The sequence below is a fragment of the Suricata suricatta genome, chromosome 3, assembly GCF_006229205.1.
Source record: "Suricata suricatta isolate VVHF042 chromosome 3, meerkat_22Aug2017_6uvM2_HiC, whole genome shotgun sequence".
Lineage (NCBI taxonomy): Eukaryota > Metazoa > Chordata > Mammalia > Carnivora > Herpestidae > Suricata > Suricata suricatta.
Window position 1 is genome coordinate 69,384,283 of NC_043702.1, and position 17,748 is coordinate 69,402,030.

General features: G+C 35.8%; 1 protein-coding gene and 1 pseudogene across 1 annotated transcript in view; both read left to right on the forward strand.

The window, feature by feature from the left end:
- The window catches only part of BAZ2B (bromodomain adjacent to zinc finger domain 2B), a 292,602-nt gene that overhangs the window by 20,284 nt on the left and 254,570 nt on the right, over nucleotides 1–17,748 (forward strand). The gene's annotated exons all lie outside the window — the stretch shown is intronic.
- On the forward strand, nucleotides 5,211–6,038 carry LOC115287790 (annotated as a pseudogene).

The following is a 17,748-nucleotide window of genomic DNA, read 5'->3' on the forward strand; positions in this document are numbered from 1 at the left end:
CAGACCAATGAACCATGAGATCATGACCTGAGCCAAAGTCAGACCTTAACCAACTGAGCCATCCAGACATATGTAATCAACTCAATTTAATACCAGTCCAAGGTTTTTGTTTACCTAAAGATCTTGAAAATCACCTTCAAGCGGCCATGATAAAAAAATATAGTTACTGTTGAAATAAAAAATCCAGAATAATGGTTCAGTTTAGTTGAACATAGGAATTTATATTTTTCAAAATTATAAATTTTGAATGGGATTAATGTTAGCTTGTTTGGTTAATACCATAATTTCTTTTAAAAATCAAATTTATTAAATCAGTCTAATTTGCCAAATATTTGCCTTAATTATACAAACTAGTATTCTTAAAAGGTCCTGACCTTGTTTTTGTATTTGCTTGCTTGCTTGTTTTCTAATGTTCATTTAAAAGATCATAAGTTTGGGGCACCTGGGTGACTCTGATGGTTAAGCGCTGACTTTGGCTCAGGTCATGATCTCGCACTCTCCGCGTTAGGCTCTGTGCTGATGGCTCAGAGCCTGGAGCCTGTTTCAGATTCTTTATTTCCTTTTCTCTCCCTCTGTTCTTCCCCTTCTCATCCTTTTTTTTGTCTCTCTCTCAAAAATACAATAAACATTAAAAAAATTAAAATAAATAAAAGATTATAAGTTTAATTTCTTTGTTCTCTGGAAATTTTAAAGACAATGAAAGGCCTAAAAATGGACGGTGGTTATTGTTACACCACGTTGTGAAAGTACCAAATTTTACATTTGAAATGGTTAAATGTACATTTTTGAATAGTTACAATGGTAAATGTTATGTATATTTTACCACCAATAAAAAAAAAATTGAGAGGCACCGATAATTTAGTACGATGTTCCAGATAGGACATCCATAATCCTTTTTTGTCTTTGCTAAAGCTTTCCTCAATTTTTTCTCCTAGGAACATTCTTAATAGGGAGGTAGGTAATATTTGTATGCATAGAACTTAACAGAGGTACATTCCAGGTTGTCTGTAGATAAAGACGAAAACATTTGGCCAAAGTTTGTATGTTGACTGTGGAAAATAGTAGTCAAAATGTAGATTTTGGACATACTCTTTGTTTTCTGATGTGTACAGGTTAGCATTTGATGCATTTTATAAATGAACATTTATCTTCTTCTTCTGATTTTAGTTGTCTCATAGAGGTAAGGGCTTAAATTTTGTTTCCCTTAGCAGTAAGAGCAAACCCATTAAATATGAATTTTGGCCAAACTGCATTACATCTTAATGTTTTACTTTGTCATTCACTTATTAAAAGTATTTGCTGTAGGCAGGGAACTCATAGAGTTGGGGTGGGAGGAAATAAAAAGATGAATAAGTTCTTATTGATTATCAAATCTGGCAAAATAGTCAAGTTTAGCAGCATTATTTGGCATGTTTGAAAACCTTATATATCATTATTTTATATGTATCACTTTCCAACCTGCTTTTTCCACTGATCTTTGAATTTTAATTTGTGTGGCTTAGGAAACTGGGATTGACTTAGGTCATTTTAGCTCAGCGTCTCTCTTGAGGTAGTTATCAAGCTTCCAGCTGGGACAGCACTTATCTCCAAGCTCAACTGGTGCTGGAGGATTGGATGCCAAGCTCACATTTTTATTGACAGTTCCTTGTTGGCTGTTGGCAGGCAGCCTCAGTTCTTTGCCACATGGTCATTTCCATAGTGCTCCTTCTGACATGGCATTTTGCTTCCCCCAGATTAATGAAAGAGAGGCAGAGATAGAGACAGAAATACAGACTCTTTGGAGTGAAAATGTTTTGACAGAGGAAAAAGAAAATTTTGAACATAAAGCAACTTAGAAAAGAACAGTTGAAAGGATTTAAGTAAGTCATTATTTTAGATACAAACTTAAGATGATCCCGGAAATATTTAGAAACTCTGCTAGAGAAATTTGTATTTCAAATAGGTATCTCATTATATGTATGTATATATATATATACATATGAAAGGTTAATATCAGTATTAACGGAAAGTTTATTCTCTTTTTTTTAATTTTTTTTTTTTTTAATTTTTGAGAGACAGAGACAGCACAAGGAGGGAAGGGTCAGAGAGAGGGAGACACAGAATCTGAAGCAGTCTCCAAGCTCTGAGCTGTCAGCACAGAGCCTGACATGGGGCTTGAACCCACAAACCATGAGATCATGACCTGAGCCAAAGCCAGATGCTTAACCGACTGAGCCACCCAGGTGCCCCTTTTTTCATTCTTAAAGGTAGTTGCTTTGTTTAAAATAAAAGATCATATTAGAATCAGCTATTTCAAAGAAAATCACAGTCTAAAATGGAGTCCTAATTAAGATCACAAAATTTGCCATCATATTTTAAAGCCTTAATGCTAGTACTATGAATTTTGTTCTAGAAAGCAAATCTGGACACTTGGTAATTTTAGGGTTTTGGTTTTTTTTTGGCCACCCATTGTGGGAATGGAACCAGATTTTTTAGAAAAGTTATAATGAAAATGTAAATCCGTTTTTATGGAAACAATCAAAGAAAAAATACTGGACCGGCAGACTCCTCCCTTTGAAGGTAGCTTTAAGATTAAATGAACTGTGATTCCCTTCTTCCTTTTCATATTTTAGATTATTTCTTAAAATTAAATTACTGTAAATGCTATTCAGTACTTGACTCTCACCATATAACTGTTAACTTAAAATATTTGCTTCTGCTTCTTGATTCTACCTTTGTTACCATAGAAACAGAAGTGGACTAGGGAAATTGGCAAAGAAGCCATCAACTGAAATTAATGAGGAGTCTAATTCTTTACCTGCAGTTGTGTTTAATTTACAACTCCTGTTTTAAAAATATGCAATGTAAGGTTGGTTGACTAGGAGGAAAAATAACCTGAAACTTAATTCTTATTTGCTTCAGACTTGTTCATTTGCCTAAAAAGCTATTAAGGAAGAGCCTTTCTAATAGCATGGAAAAGAGCTTTTCATTCTTGTGAATAGTTAGACTACTCTCTATCCTGTGCGGCTGTACCTTTAGATGTTTTTTCTTTCATAGATATTAAAATAACACATGTTTTCTAGGGAATGAGATTTGATATGATGTGATATAAGCCTACTATGGTCAATATATTTTCACACATACTATTTAAGTGAACACTGAAAAAGATATATCTTAAATTCTGAGAAGTTATTACAAACATTATTATATGTAGTTGAGACTTGTTTATCATGTCAAGAAATATATGTTTTAAAGTAAGTTTTTATTTTTATTTTATTATTTTTTAAAATGTTTATTTATTTATTTATTTTTTTGAGAGAGAGAGAGAGAGAGTACAAGAAGCAGAGGGACAAAGAGAGAAGAAGACACAGAATCTGACGTAGGTTCCAGGCTTTGAGCTGTCAGCACAGAGGCCCATGCAGGGCTCCAACTCATGAGCCATGAGATCATGACCTGAGCTGAAGTCTGATGCTTAACCAACTGAACCACCCAGGTGCCCCTAAAATAAACTTTTAGAACATAAAATGTTGGGGTGCCTGGGTGGCTTAGTGAGTTGACCATCTGACCCATTTTTTTAGAAGGTAAGTGATTTTTTAAAATGTTTATTAATTTTGAGAGAGAGAGAGAGAGAGAGAGAGAGAGCGCGAGCATGTGAGCGAGCATAAGCAGGGGAGGAGCAGAAAGAATCCCAAGCAGGGATTAATTTAGCTGACTGAGCCACCCAGGCACCCTGAGCAACTAACTCTTCATTTTGGCTCAGGTCGTGATCTCATGGTTTGTGGGATTGAGCCCTGAGTTGACTCTGTCCTCAGCTTGGGATACTCTCCCTCTCCCTGCCCCTCCTCTATTTACACAAACACAGGCTTTCTCTCTCTCTCTCTCTCAGGATAAATAAATAAATAAGCATTAAAAAATATAATAAGACTTGAATGTCAGAATTACTCCCTGAGCCATGGGCTACAGAATGGATGTTGTATTAGCAGGCATGACAGCAGCATCAGAGCTCTTTAGTGACCAGGTGCATGGTCAGTAAGCAGTAATACTTTGGAAGGAATCTTTTTTTCTGAGCAGTAATTCTCAACAGTGGGCTTAATTCAGTAAACCATGTTGTAAACAGATGTGCTGTCGTCCAAGGCTTTATTGTTTCATTTATAGATCATAGGCAGAGTAGATTTAGCATAATTCTTAAGGGCCTAGAATTTTTGGAATGGCAAATCAGTATTGGCTTCAACTTCAGGTCACCACTTGTGTGAGTCTCTAACAAGAGTCAGCCTGTCCTTTGAAGTTTTGAAGCCAGACATTGACTTCTCTTCTCTAGTTTTGAAAGCCCTAGAGGACATCTTCCAGTCGAAGGCTGTTTTGTCTACATTGAAAAATCTGTTGTTTAGTGTAGCCACCTTCTGTAATTCTCCTAGCTGGATCTTCTGGATAACTTGCTGCAGCTTCCACATCAGCACCTGCTGCTTCACCTTGCACTTTTATGTTATGGAGATGGCTTCTTTCCTTAAATCTCATGAAACAACCTCTGCTAGCTTCCAACTTTTCTCTGCACCCCTCTCTCCTCTCTCAGTCTTCATACAATTGAAGAGTTAGTGCCTTGCACTGGATTAGGCTTTGGCTTAAAGGGATTTTATGACTGGTTTGATCTTCTATCCAGACCACTAAAACTTTCTCCATATCAGCAATAAGGTGGTTTCACTTCTTATCATTCATGTCATCATATTTATTCCTTGGAATAGAAGTTTTAATTTCCTTCAGGAACTTTTCATGTGCATTCACAACTTGGCTGTTTGGCACAAAAGCCCTAAATTTTGCTCTGTCTCCGCTTTAATGTGCCTTCATCATTAAGCCTAATCATTTCTAGCTTTTGATTTAAAGTGAGAGGTGTTGCTTTCCCTTGAACACTTAGAGGCCATTGTAAGGTTATTAATTGTCAGATTTCTATATTGTTGTGTCTTGGGGAATAGGCCTCAGTTGAGGGAAAGAGGGAATCCACTCATCAGTGGAGCAGTCAGAACACATCCAACATTTATTAAGTTCATCATCACATATGGGCATGGTTCATGGTACCGCAAAACAATTATAATCATAACATCAAAGATCACTGATCACAGATCACCATAACAAATATAATGATAATGAAAAAGTTTAAATATGGTACTGCCAGTGGGGTGTGGGCCAGGATCTTCCACTTGGGTCATCCTTTCTGCCCATAGGTATCCGCAGCCCCAATGCTGCCTCTGCTGTACTGAGTGCCCCATGCGCTTGGCTCCCCTGTTGGGGGGCTCTGTGACTAGCTCAACCCCTCTGTCTTGGCCTCTACTCCAGTCCATGCCTGGTCTCGTGTGGGGCGCTTGAGGCCCTGTCGCCTGCAGATGGTCTGGATCAGCAGGGTTTCCTGAGCTCTCGAGGGCTCTGTGGCTGCAGCTGCATCATGCTGCACATCCAGGAAAACCAAGCTTTTGTTGCATCCCTGGATGATGACATTAAAGAGGACAAGAAGATACAGAATCCTTAAATCCCTCCCCAAGATATCTGGAGGTTGGGAGCTAGAAGTGAATGGGACAGAAACCAAATTAATGTGGAAAGTTGCTAAAGAAAAGATCACTGTTACTTTGAACATTCACAATAGCATCCAACCAACAGCTGATGGGGAGAAGGAGCCCTCCCTAGGGCAGAAGGTTGAAGAATAGGAACCTGAATTGACGTTCATTCCTAATTTTGTGGTTGAAGTTATAAAGAATGCTAGTAAGAAGGCCCTATTCCTGGACTGCCATTATATAGAAGATGAGGTTGGGCAAGAATAGAAGGACGAGAGTGACATATTCTCCAGCAGGCAGGTGAGCTTTCAGTCCATTGGAAAATCTGCATGGAAGAACGCAAATTACATACTCACACCGATTCCTTGGGCTGGGCCTTATAGAACTACCTGATGGTTTTCGTGGCAGGCTGAGGGGTAGATAACACTTTTGCAAGTGAGTTGGTGGAGCTCAGCACTGGAGCACCAGGAATACTTTGCTTTTCTCGAGGATCTCAGAAGTTTTGCCAAGAGCCAGTAGAGCAGACAAGACTTTGAACATCTTAGATTAATGGTAGGCTTTGGCTAGGGAACAAACCTACTCTGAAGTCAGACACACACACACTCTGAGATGGTTTTCATCTCATTCATTATCATTGACAATCATTCAAACTTAAACACTCATGTAAATAATTACAGTAGAGTATGATAAGTACATCAGAAGAATTAGATTTAATGTAAACAGGTAGCTCAGAAGAAGGTAGCTGTGAGATGGATAATATTTTAGGGAGAAAGTCACCATATTGTTATTCTCTGAGAGCAAGGGCTGCATTTTATCATCTAAAAGTTACATATTTACAGCACAGCACTGTACCTTAAAATTGGTAATATAGTCATAGTCAACATATATTAGTGATTAAAGAAGTTGAAATCTTAGCAGATCATCAATAAATTAATAATTGTTAGTGGGTTTTCAAGTTTAATATGATATATTAATAATAAGGCTGTAATTGTGAAATAAATATATTACCCTAAAAATAACAACCTGCATCTTTACCACACATAAAATGACTTATTAAATACATTTAAATTCTGAGCATTAAATCTGCTTTATTCATACTTAAGAAGTTTCTGAGTAAACAATATAAAGGTGACTTCTGCTAAAAATATGGAATACATAGGCATGTAAGGGAAGAAGCCATTTATTTAGGCCAATAGTTTTGAAAAGACTTTTTAAAAAGTTATTTATTTATTTAAATAATCTCTGCACCCCATGTGGGACTCAAACTCATGATCCTAAGATCAAGAGTCACATGCTCTTCAGACTGAGCTAGCCAGGCACCCCTTAAAAAGATTAATTTTAAGTAAGCATTTAGGTAGCAAGCAGGTCACAGGTGACAAAATTTCTGATAAGGGAGAGATGAGATTTGAAAGAAGTCTTATTGCTACCATTAAGCACAGGGACAAAGGCTAGTTCATTTAATGAGGACATCACTGTACTAGAGTTACAAAACTAATACATAGGAAACACCTAATTGATTTTTTTAGATGATTCTGAGTATTAGAAACAAAGACAGAGTCTTATTGAAGGAGGAAGGGAAAGTATGTTAACCATTTTATCTGGAATATTTCTAATATGGATACTCCAGTTTTTAAAAATGACTTCTAATCATTGTTTGCTGAATTTACAGTAACAGAAACTTCCATCCAATGCAAGTTGGAGGAGATAGCTGTTCATTTAATTAAAACCGTTAAAATGAGAAATCATTAAAAAGATATATATATATACACATACATAAACATTTAATAATCCAAATTTTCACATTTATTTGTGATTTTTAAAAATCTGTTCGTTGGAGGGGAAGAGTAGGGAGTAAATTTGTACCTTTTCTTTGAGGATGGATTCCCTAAATAGAAATTACTATGTCTTTCCTGAACCCACACCTCCAAAATAAAAGTATCTTATCAGATTCTTCAAAGTAGAACAAGAACCTAGATACTTTTTTACCCTCTGTGTGTTTTTTTTAATATTAAAAGAAATTATTTATTATTGAGAGAGAGAAACAGAGCATGACAGGAAAGGGGCAGAAAGAGAAGGAGAAACAGAATCCGAAGCAAGCTCTAGGCTCTGAGCTAGCTGTCAGCACAGAGCCAGACACGGGGCCCCTACTTGCAAACAGCGAGATCATGACCTGAGCTGGAAGTCAGTCGCTTAACCGACTGAGCCGCCCAGGCGCCCCAAGTTTGTTTTCTTTTCTATTTTTAATTTAATTAACATACAGTGCAATTTTGGTTTCAGAGGTAAAATTCATTGATTCATCACTTACGTGTAACACCTGGTTCTCATCACAAGTGCCCTTTTGAATACCCATCACCCATCTAGCCCACCTCCCACCCATCTACCTCACTCTATCAACCCTCAGTTTGTTCTCTATTACTAAGATTTTCTTGTGGTTTGTTTCCCTCTCTCCTCTTTTTTCCCCCCTTCCCATATGTTCATCTGTTTTGTTTCTTAAATTCTCCATAGAAGTAAAAGCATACATACCGTCTTTGACTTTCAATGATTGACTAAATATACTTAACATGATACATTCTAGCCCCATCCACGTTGTTACAAATTGCACGATTTCATTCTTTATGATCACTGAGTAATATTCCATTGTATTTTTACACCATCTCTTTATCCATTCATCAGTTGATGGATATTTGGGCTCTCTCCATAGTTTGGCTATTGTTGATAATACTGCTATAAACATTGGAGTGCATGTACCCCTTTGTATCTGTATTTTTGTATTCTTTCGATAAAGACCTAATAGTGCAATTGCTGGATCATAGGGTAGGTCTACTTTTAGTTTTTTTGTCGAAACTCCAAACTGTTCCCGAGAGTGGCTGCACCAAGAACTCAGATTCTTACAAAGCTTTCTGGGTACACAGTCCCTGTATAGTTTTACGATGTTTTCTGTCAATATGTGTGCTTATCTTACCTTGTCTAATTAACAGTAATTTTAAGAAAACAAATATTTTTATCAAGTTTTTCAGAAGCATTCAATTTTCAGGGAAATAACCTTTCCTTATGCACTCATTTCATTGTTTTATGTTATAATTAATGAAATAACATAAATACAGTATCAAATATTACTAGCCTTAATACACTTCAGAACAACAAGATTTCATAGGTATGCAAGTCAAATACTGGTAGCAAAAATACGGCCAACTGGAAAGAGAAATAAATACTTGCCAATAAGATTTTTACCTTTGCAATACTCGTTTATTCTATGTGCCTAGTACTTATTACCCAATCTCTCATCAAATCAAATCATCTTTGAGACGTAGCTCAAAGAGATCTGCCCAGAGGTAGTTCTGGGGGTCATCCCCAACACACTAGCCTTTCTGCTCCCCCATAATCCCTTCTGTTTTTCTATAGTTGCTTCATATTACTCATATATGTCTCCCCCTTGCATCATCATGTTTCCCTTTCTTGGATTATTACCACAACATACTAGGGAAAAAAAGATCCTTCTTTTTCATTTCCTTCATTATTACCATAAATGCTTTTCTTTTCACTCAGCTGAATTGTATTTGCTACTTATAATGCTCTCCTACCATTCTTCCTTGTTCTGGCCTTAGTCATGCTTCACCTCAGCTCCACAAAACTGTTACTGCCAGTGTCTGTGATGACTTCTGTGACTTTAGTCAGTTCTCAGTTCTCACTTTATAACAAAACTTGTAACGTTTAACAAAGTTTGTCATTCTGTCTTCCTTTAACTTTCTTTTTCTTTTTTCCTCCTAGTTTTCTCTTTTCCCTTTCTTTGCCGGTTCCTCTTGATCTCTCCACCCAAGCCCCAGGCCCCACTCCTTGCACAACCTCTGTTCTTTTACTGTAATCACTGTCTTGGTGAAATGATTTAATCCCTTGGATTTAGATAGCATTGAAATGCTAATGACTCCCAAAGTTGCTTATTCCATTTTTTGAGGGTTTTTTTCCTATTGAAATATAATTGATGTATAATGTTATATTAGTTTAATCATATTTTTGTATGCTGTGATATAATTACCCCAGTAAGTCTGGTTAATATCTATCTTTTTTCTTGTGATAGAACTTTTAACATATATTCCCTTAGCAACTTTCAAATATGCAATATAATTTACTATTTATAGTCACCATGCTGTATGTAACATCTCATGACTTATTTATTTTGTAACTGGAAGTTTGTAACTTTTGACTTCCTTACCAATTTCACCTATTCCCCTCCTGCCTCTGGCAACCATCAATCTGTTCTGTGTGGTTGTGGGGTTATTTGTTTGTTTGTTCTTTAAGATTCTACATGTACGTGAGATGATATGGTGTTTGTCTTTCTCTGACTTATTTCGGTTAGCATAATGCCCTTGAGGTCCATCCACTTTGTCACAAATGGCAATATTTCTGTTTTCTGGCTGAGTAATATTTCATTATACATACACACATTTTCCTTGTCCATTCATCCATCAGTATGTACTTTGGTTGCTTCTTGACTACTGTAAGTAATGCTGCTGTGAACATGGGGATGTGTGTATCTTTTTGAGTTAGTATTTTTTATTATCTTCTAATGAATACCTAGAATTGGAATTTCTAGACCGCATGGTAGCTGAATTTTTCATTTGTTGAGGAAGCTCCATACTGGTTTCCATAGTGGCTGTACCAATTTACGTTCTTTTCTCTTTTTTTTTTGTAAAGTTTATTTATTTATTTTGAGAGAGTCAGCACTTGAGAAGGGGAGGAACGCAGAAAGAGGGAGAATCTCAAGAAGGCTGCCTGCTATCAGTGCCAATCCCACACAGTGCTCAAACTCACAAAACCCTGAGATCACGACCTGAGCTGAAATCCAGAGCCAGACTTGTAGCCAACTAAACCACCCAGGTGCTTTTTAGCCAACAGTGCACGAGGGTTCCCTTTTCTTTTCATCATTGCCAACACTTGTTATTTCTTGTCTTTTTGATAATGGCCTATTTTTTTAATGTTTATTTACTTTTGAGAGAGAGACCTCGCATGAGCAGGGAATTTTTTGAAGAGATTGTCCTTCCCGCATTGTATATTCTTGCCTTCTTTGTCATAAATTAGTTGACCATATATGCATGAATTTATTTCTGGGCTTTGTATTCTGTTCCATTGATCTATGTGTCTTGGTATGTTTTATGTCTATGTTTTAGTTTTGTCGTATAGTTTGAAACCAGGAAGTGTGATGCCTCCAGGCTTATTCTTCTTTCTCAAGATTGCTTACTATTTGGAGTCTTTTGTAGTTCCATACATATTTTAGGATTTGTTTGTTCTGTTTCTGTGAAAAAATGCTTTTGCAGTTAGTATACAGGTCTTTCACCTCTTTGGTTAAATTCCTTGCCTTTTTTTTCTTTTATATAGTTGTAAATAGGATTGTTTTCTTAATTTCTCTTTGTGATATTTTGTTATTTGTGAATAGAAATTCAACAGCTTTTGTATATTGATTTTGTATCCTGCAACTTTACTGAATTTATATGACTTCTGGTAGTTTTTTGGTGCAGTCTTTAGCATTTTCTATTTATAATATCTTGTCATCAGCAAATAGAGACAGTTTTACTTTTCCATTTCCAATTTAGATGCCTATTATTTCTCTTTCTTGCCGAATTTCTCTGGCTAGAGCTTTCCAACTACGTTGAATAAAAGTGTCTCTTTATGGTCTTGTTCCTGATTTTAGAGGAAAACTTTTTAGCTTTCACCATTGAGAATGTTGTTTGCTGTGGGATCTTCATATATGGCCTTTATTATGTTGTGGTGCATTCAATGTATACCCATTTTGTTGAGAGTTTTTATCATAAATGGATGTTGAATTTTGTCAAATGCTTTTTCAATATCTATTAAGATAATCATAATTGTATCCTTCATTTTATGTGATTGATGTGTGGATGTTGCAGCATCCATGTATCCCAGGGATAAATCCCACTTGATCATGGTATATGATCCTTTTAGTATATTATTTTTTGTTGAATATTTTTGCATCCCTTTTCATTAGGTATATGATGATGGCCTGTAATTTTCTTTTAGTGTCTTTGTTTGATTTTGTTATCAGGGTGATGCTGGCCTCATAAAATGAATTTGGCAGTGTTTTCTCCTCCTCTTCTATTTTTTTTTTTTTTGGAAGAGTTTAAGGTTATTTTCTTTTTTTAATGGAATAAATTTATAAACCTGGAATTTTTCCCCCTTAAACTCAAACTCTAATACCAGCTGCTTTCTTGTCACTTATACCTACATGTTTATGAGGCATCTCAAACTTAATATACTCCATGTTAAAGTTGGAGGACTGACATTACTCAACTTTAATATGTACAGTAAACTTACAATAATCAAGACAGTATGGTATTGGCACAAGAATAGACAGAACAGTGGAACAGATTGGAAAATAGATCTATGTCAATATAAGCAATTGATCTTTGACAAAGCAAAGCAATAATAAAGTGAAGCAAAGATAGTCTTTTCAGGAAATGGTGCTGTAAAAATCGGACATCCGCATGCAAAAATGAATCTAGACACTGACTTTATATTCTTTACAAAAATTAACCTAAAATGAATTACATGTGAAAAGGCAGAACTGGGGCACCTGAGTGACTCAGTTGGTTTAAGCATCTGACTCTTGATTTCTGCTCAGGTTATGATCTACAGGTTTGTGGGTTCAAGCCCCCTCATCAGGCTGTGTATTGTCAGTGCAAAGCCTGCTTAGCATTCTTTCTCTCTCCCTTTCTCTCTGCCCCTTTCTGCTCTCTCTCTCAAAATAAAGAAATAAACTTATATAAAGAAAGAAAAGGCAAAACTATAAAACTTCCAGAAGATAAGAGGATAAAACATAGATGTCCTTGGGTATGGCGATGCCTTTTTAGATACAACACTAACACCATGATATGAAAGAGATTATTGTTAAGCTCAACTTCATTAAAATTAAAAACTCTGTATATGAAAGACAGTTACAAGGGAATGGAAAGATAAGGCTCAGAATGAGAGAATATATTTGCAAAAGATATCTGATAAAGGACCATTATCCAAAGTATACAAAGAACTCTTAAAACTCAACAGTAAGTGCGGTGCCTGGGTGGCTCAGTTGGTTAGGCGGCTGACTTGGGTTCAGCTCAGGTAATGATCTCACAGTTCATGAGTTTGAGTCCCATTTCGGGTTCTATGTTGATGCTTGGGATTTCTCTCTTACTCTCTGCCCCTTCCTGGCTTGCTCTCTCTTTCTCTCTCTCAATAAACAAACAAACAAATAAATGTAAAAAAAATAATCCAACAATAAGAAAATAACCTAATTGTATTTTTTTAACGATTTATTTTTGAGAAAGAATGTGCGAGCAGGGCACAGAGAGAGGGAGACAGAGGATGCGAAGCAGTCTCTGTGCTATCAGCACAGAGCCTGATGATGCAGGGTACAAAACTCACAAATCATGAGATCGTGACCCTAGCCAAAGTCAGACATTTAACCAACTGAGCCACTCAGGTGCCCCTAAACAACCTAATTTTAAAAGAGGCCAAAGATCCTGAAGTTCACCAAAGAAACCATGATGGCAGATAAACACATTAAAATGCTCTACATCATATGTAATCAGGGAAATGCAAACTGAAACAACAATGAGATACAGCACACCTATTAGATTGTCCAAAATCTGGAACACTGGCAGCATCAAATTCTGGACAGAAAGTGGAACAATAGAAACTCTCATTAATTGCTGGTGGGAATGCAAAATGGTACAGCCATTTTGGAATACAGTTTGGCATTGTCTTACAAAATTAACCATATTCTTTCCATACATTTTAGCCATCACTCTCCTGGGCATTTACCCAAATTTGTGGAAAACGTATGTCTATAAAAAAACTTGACGTTTCGTTCATGATTGCTAAAACCTGGAAGCAATGCAGATGTCTTTAGCAAGTGAATGGATAAATAAACCGTGGTATATCCAGAAATGGGCTGTTATTCAGTATTACAGAGAAATGAGTTATCATGCAATGGAAAGATCTACATGGAACCTTAATTGCCTATTACTGAGTGAAAGAAGCCAATCTGAAGAGGCTGCAGACTGTATGATTTCATATATATGACATTCTAGATAAGGTAGAACTTGAGATAGTAAAAAGATCAATGTTTGCCAGAAGTTAGAAGAGTGGGAGGAATGAATTAGGTGCAGCACAAAGGATTTTTAGGGCAATAAAACTACTCTGTATGATGTTATTTTGGTAGACACATGTCATTATACATTTGTCCAAACCCGTAGAATGTATACCAAGAGAAAACTCCAACGTAAAGTGTGGACTTTGTGTGATAGTGATGTGTCAGTGTACGTTCATAAGTTGTAACAAATGTACCACTTTGAGAGAGCATGTTGATGACGGGTATGCATTTTTTGGGGCCAAAGAATTCTCTGTACCAACCTGTCAGTTTTGCTGTGAACCTAAAACTGCTCTAAAAAAATAAAATCTATAAAAGCAAGCAAGCAACCAACCAACCAATGCATATAACTTAGAGTCTTTGCAGTGGCCTACAGGCCCACCATATTTTTCCTTTTTCCCCTCATGTCATTTCTTACTAAATATACTCTGTGTAGTATACCCTGGGCCAGCTACATTAGCCCCCTTGGTGTTTCTTTTATATGTAATAGGTAAACTCTGGACCACCTACATTTACCTTGTTGGTGTTTCTTTTATATCTGGACCAGCTACATTAGCCCCCTTGGTATTTCTTGTATATGTAATAGTTAACTCTTTGCTTAAAACATTTGCATTTATGGGGCTTCTGGGTGGCTCAGTCACTTAAGTGTCTGACACATGGTTTGGCTCAGGTCATGATCTCACAGTTTCGTGAGTTCAAGCCCCATGTCAGTCTCTGCTGACAGAGCAGAGCCTGCTTGGGATTCTCTCTCTCTCTCCCTCTCTCTCTGCCCCTCCCTCCCTTGCATTGTTTGTCCCTCTCAAAATAAATAAATAAACTTAAAAAAAAGAAAGAAAAACATTTGCATTTGCTATTCCTTCATATAACCTTATGGGTTGTTCTCAGCTCTTTCAAACAATTGCTTTCAAACAATTGCTTCTTCTGCATGGTTGTTTTCCTTAACACCCTAACCCAAATTACAGACTCTTCACCCTGTACTCCCTATCCTTTTCTTGCTGTATTTTCTCTCCTTGCACTTAGGGCTTTCAGATATTTTTATTGTAGTTTTCTCTTCTGAAGAAACAAGAATTTTTTTTTCTTTCTACCAAAGAATAACATCTAGACAGCACTTGGCACATGGTAGGCCCTGAATGTGTGTGTGTGTGTGTGTGTGTGTGTGTGTGTGTGTGTGTGTATGTAACACATGAATCTCATTGTATGATTACAATTGATTTACTTGTCTTTATTCCACTTGCCTCTAAGCTTCCTGAGAGGCCAGTGCTGTGACTTCTATTCTGTTTCTTCAGTGGTTAGCACAAATGTTTGTATTATATATGTTCAACTATTTAAAGAATATAGTTCTCATTTTACAGAGATATAATCATAACAATTACACATTTGATTTTTTTTCTTTATGTTATAGGTACTTTTTTTGTTGTTATGTGTACTAAATATATACATTATTTTGTTAACTTTCAAAATTCTTATGAAATCATTCAGGCAATTTGTAAAATAGATAATACTGAAATATTTTTGGGGGTTGATATTTAGTCGTTTAACTATTGAGTATTATGACATTTAAATTTTTTAACTTGTATTTTTAAAGGCAAGGTCTCAGTGAATGTCCTAGTAAATCTTTAATTCATGTTATTAAAAAATGCATAAAGTTTAATATTTACAAAAGAGCCAGTATATCACTGTTATGAAAAGATCTACTTTATTTCTTTTTTTGAAAAGGTCCACTTTAAATAGTGTGAACTACTTTAGTATATTTATATTTTTTCTTGGCTACTTGTTTTATTACAGAAAGATATGTTTTTATTAGAAAAATTTAAATCTGTGAAATGTATTCCCTATAACCCTGCCAATCACCACTTCCAGAATTACTCTAAAAAAGTTTGCTGTGTGGGGTGGTGCCTGGATGGCTCAGTTGGTTGAACACCCAACTCTTGATTTTGACTCTGGTCATGGTCTCAGGGTTGTGGGATTGAGCCCCTCAGGTGGAGAGTGTTTGGGATTCATTCTCTCTCTCTCTCTCTCTCTCTCTCTCTCTCTCTCTCTCTCTCTCCCTCTCCCTCTCCCTCTCCCTCTCCCTCTCTCCCTCTCTCCCTCCCTCTCTCTCCCCCCACCTCTATCAAAAGATAAAAACAAAAAGATTTGCTGTGTATTCTTTCAGAACTTTTTATATGCATATGACTACCTATATACAAAAAAAACTAGCATATACATGTATTATTCCATAGTTTATCTTTTTTTATCTTATTCACAGAAATCTACCATATCAGTATATAGTTTGTGAAGATCACACTATGCTGTATAATCTTTAATGATTCCTCTATTGACAGACATTTAGTTTGTCTCTAATTATGATAAATGGTAGTTATACAAAGTTATATACTTCTTTTTCTGCTGTACAGTGCATTATGAGTCTTCAGAGAGGGTAAGTGGTGTGCAGAATTTCCTGAACTTATTTCACCAATAGAACCTTTATTTTCCTGGAGCATGTAATTCTTTCAAAGAGCATGTCATATCACTGATGCTCCATTAAATATATTTGGAGCTCTCGTCAATCTTCTTATTTTACTTACAATGAAACTGAAACTGAGTAAATGGAAAATTGGACCCTCAGTTTCTTGACTGTTGTTCTGTGTTACTCCTGATGCCTTAAATTTAATCATCATTTAGTACTTTTTCCTGAATTCAAATAGGAAAGTTAAGTATTAGAATTTTTTTTATAAGGGAAAAATAGTTTTCATGTAGTGATACTAGGAAAAGTTAACATTTGTCCTTGGGTTTTTTCTTTATATCAGCAGGGGATACCTTAGTAGATAATTAGAAAATGAACACAGTTTAGGTTTCGATCAGTTTGATATAGTTCTTCTTAAATAACTTAACGTCCTCTGACATAAATGAACTAGTTCCTTTCTCATGTTTGAATAATTCTTTTAATTATTTGAAAAGTAAGAGAGAGTCACTTGAAAAGCAGTGTTAAGTTTGATTGTGCCTCATAAATTTCTTAGCTATTGCTTTTGCCTTTCTCTTCCTCATTCAGGTTCCTAGTTTTATTTTTTGTAGTATATAAGAAGACAGTAGTCATAATGTTGGGTATATTTTATAAGAGAGATACTGTTGAATCTTTTTGCCATAATTCGTCTGTCTTACTTTTCCTTTCCTTGAGTTGTCATTTCCCCCTAATCTTAGGGTACATTCAGAGTATGTTTTCTTTTCCTCACATAATAATGTTTGTTTGGATCAGTCATTTTGTGCAGTGAAAACACTGCACAAAAATCAGTCATTTTGTGCAGTGAAATCACTAGAGGAGGAATTTATATTTATGTTATATATATATATAAATATAAACATATATATATATGTTATATATTTAATTACTAAATTGTTTATAAAATTATTTGAATAATGAAAATGGATTTTTTCTGATTATAAAGGTAATGAATGCTCATATAGAAACTTTAAGTAATACACAAAGAATTTATATAAGAAAGTGAAGTCAGGGCACCTGGGTGGCTCAGTCGGTTAAGTGTCCAGCCTTGGCTCAGGTCATGATCTCACGGTTCGTGGGTTCGAGCCTTGCACAGGGCTCTGTGCTGACAGCTAGCTCAGAGCCTGGAGCATACTTCGGATTCTGTATCTCCCTCTCTCTCTAAATAAAAACATAGAAAAAAAAAAAAGGAAAAGAAAGTGAAATCACTTAATATCCTACCTGGAGGTAAGTACTTTAACACTGTAGTATTGAACTTTCTTCTCTGTTAGTATACATACACGTTTATAAATACACGGTCTTACTCTGTTGGGTTGTAATTTTCCCTTTTACTCAAGAAAGTATGTTGTGGAGCACTTTCCTTCTTATCAATAGGGAGAATATAAATCACTTCTTAATGACTACAAAGTCATTTTATGGATATACGAAAATTGAATTAATGTTCATTAATTGACACTGAATGGATTCAAAGTTTTCCAAATTATTAGAAGTTCCCTCCTGAATATTTTGTAGATTTGGCTTTATGCTCTTGTGGTTATTTTTGTAGTGTAATTCCTAAAAAAGATCAGAATTTTGGTACTTGTTACTAAACTACTTTCTAAGTACTG